The following is a 2994-nucleotide window of genomic DNA, read 5'->3' as shown; positions in this document are numbered from 1 at the left end:
ATCCTTCCACAGCAGTAAATAAAAACTTAAAAGTTCGCCTGTAGAAGTAGCAAGATAATTGCAAAGGGAATGTTTATGGATTCAGGGCCTTGATCTATGAAGCATCCTTCAGAAACTGACATCTTCAATTTCAAAGGAAATTGTGAGATTCCTAAGCAACATGTGTCTCTTTGCCTAGGGGCTAGACTCTCAACTTGCCCCCCTCCATTTCCAGCTCACTATCAGCAAGATGAAAGAAACCAATCTAAGATTTCTAGAAGATTCTTGGAATTCAATGTAATTCAATTAACATTAACATCTACTGAGTATCTGCTATGTGCAGTATTGGGTGGTAAAAATTCAATTCTGTACCATTCAGGTAGAAATTCCCATGGTTTCTATAACCTGCTTTGAGAAATTGTGCTAGAACAAAGGTTGACACAAACAGTATTATTTCTTTTGCCTTGTCAACCTAACAGCAAAGGAAGAAAACATTTTCCCAAAATGATTTATCCTAAAACCCCTGAGCCCTACAGGGGATTCTCATGGGATAGGTCACTAGGGTTTACAGAAAAGCATTCCAAATTCCTTCTATGCTTTCCTTCGCTAGTGAATTCACTTAACCTTGACAGTGACAAAGAAACTTCTTGAAGGAAAAATAACTTTAAAAGAAAAAAAAAAAAAGGATTTGAACAATAATTCAATCTTAACATTCTTCCAGCAGGAAATATATGAGTATTTTAATGGTACCAGAAAATGTATTAAAAGAGACTCAACTGGAAAAAGAAAACGTAACTTTTTCTTAAACTCTTTCAAATGACAGAAATTATTCATGGGAATCCAAAACGGAGCAGTCTCTGAGGGTAAAACACTGCTATTTTACTGGTGGGTCTTTAGAAATACCCTAACTTTCCATTCATCCCTGTTCTAAGAAATCAACTTCCATTGGAAAATTCCAGGCTTAGGCAAAAGAGTCTATTTAACTTACATTATAATGCAAAACATTGTTTGCCAGAGAACTTCCATCACCTATCAGGGTAGCCACTGCTTCTCTCTTTTTCTTTAAAATGGTACATTATTGGGGTGCCTGGATGGCTCAGTGGGTTGGGCCTCTGCCTTTGGCTCAGGTCATGATCTCAGAGTCCTGGGATCGAGCCCCGCATTGGGCTCTCTGCTCTGGAGGGGAGCCTGCTTCCCCCTCTCTCTCTGTCTGCCTCTCTGCCTACTTGTGATTTCTGTCTGTCAAATAAATAAATAAAATGTTTTTTAAAAATAAGAATAAAATGATACATTACCAAATGTTTCTGAATTTTCAGATGCAAGATCATATTTTCAGGCATCATTTCCATAGTTACTAGAGAAGTTTCCCTGATCATGTAGAGCACTGGAAACCATGGGAAAAAGAGGTAGTGTTCTCTCTTGAGGGTTAAACTGTCTCTTAGTGTTGCTTCTGCCACCGACATTCTTTTCTTTTTTCTTTTTTTAAGATTTTATTTTCATTTATTTGACAGAGAAATCAAGAGAGCACAAGCAGGCAAGAGCAGCAGAGGGAGAGGGAGAAGCAGTCTCCCCACTGAGCAGGGAGCCCAAGGTGGGGCTCGATCCCAGGACCCTGGGATCATGAGCAGAGCTGAAGGCAGACGCTTAACAACTGAGCCACCCAGGCGTCCCTACCACTGACATCCATCACTGATGATCTTTCTTCTCTCCCTTTGTGAGAGGGAGGAGGAGAGTGGCTTTGTGAGAGAGAGCACCCTGAGTGGCTAAGAAGGAAGAAAGATAGAAAGAAGGAAAGAGAGAGAAAGAGAGAGAGAGAAAGAAGGAAGGAAGGAGAAAGAAAAAGGAAGGAAAAGGAAGGAAGTAAGGAAGGAGAGAGGAAGGGAGAGAGAGAGAGAAAGAGAGAAAGGAGGGAGGGAGGGAAGGAATTCTCAGTTGCATTGGCCCTTCTGCCTTGATTCTAATGTCAGATTCTAAATGAAATTTACACCAGTACGCACACAAACAGAGGCTTTATTTTTTTTTTTTTAAGATTTTATTTATTCACTTGACAGACAGAGATCACAAGTAGGCAGAGAGGCAGGCAGAGAGAGAAGAAGGGAAGCAGGCTCCCCGCCGAGCAGAGAAGCCTGATGCGGGTCTCAATCCCAGGACCCTGAGATCATGACCCGAGCCGAAGGCAGAAGGTTAACCCACTGAGCCACCGACGCACCCCCAAACAGAGGCTTTAGAAGTAAGAATCATTCTAGATGATTTTCCCTTTTCAATTTACCGAAAATACAAGTTTTGATTTTCTTGTTTTTGTTTTGGGTTTACATCTGAGGACATGGTGTCACCTGGTATTTATCGATCAGAACATAAATCCAGTTGACTTCCTTAATTCCCTTTCCCATCTCCCCTATATCTGATTCAGGCACTTGTCCTTCGGCTCTGCCACTATATCACCATCCAAGCCGACTCCTGCTCCCGATGTCCATTGCTGCAGTCCTGGTCCCAGCCAGCAACATCTCACACGAGGACTGCCACTCTGGTTTCCTAAAATCTCTTCTCCTTCTACTCTTGCTCCCTGCTCCCCTAAAATGCATTATTGCCATAGTTATCAGGTTTATCTTCAAGAGCTTAAATCTGTTCATGTTACTTGATGTGGGAAACAAAAGCAGAAGAAAAATTATGTTTCCTTACTACCTACAGCCCATTGACAAGTCTTTGAAACAGGCAGAGTGACTTTCCTCCAGGGACACAACTGCCTCAATATTGATACTTTGCTAAGCCAAAAGGCAATCTTAGCCCAAACCCCAGGATCCTATAAGTCTGTTTTAACATATAAAAACTGCTTCAAAAACTTTCTTTATCTCTACCCCCCACTCCACACCCACACCAAGATACATGTTGGCAATCATCCCCCAAGCGTATGATGCATTGATAAACATCTGAAGGTCTCATGACTCAGGTTTTATTAGGCAGTAATAAATGACCTTTTCCCATCAATTGCTAGCCCCCTCAAGGTCCCGGAAACTT

General features: G+C 41.6%; 1 non-coding gene across 1 annotated transcript; it reads left to right on the top strand.

The window, feature by feature from the left end:
- The first annotated feature begins 1299 nt into the window (after window positions 1–1299).
- LOC116873487 lies at window positions 1300–1514 on the top strand. Its single transcript, XR_004383818.1, has one exon. It is a non-coding gene; the product is annotated as a small nucleolar RNA U3 (small nucleolar RNA).
- Window positions 1515–2994: the final 1480 nt, after the last annotated feature.

This window comes from Lontra canadensis, unplaced genomic scaffold (genome assembly GCF_010015895.1).
Source record: "Lontra canadensis isolate GAN:19392208 unplaced genomic scaffold, GSC_riverotter_1.0 scaffold33, whole genome shotgun sequence".
In the NCBI taxonomy this organism is placed as follows: Eukaryota; Metazoa; Chordata; class Mammalia; order Carnivora; family Mustelidae; genus Lontra; species Lontra canadensis.
Note: the sequence above shows the minus strand (reverse complement) of the source record. Positions and strands in the feature narration are given on the sequence as shown.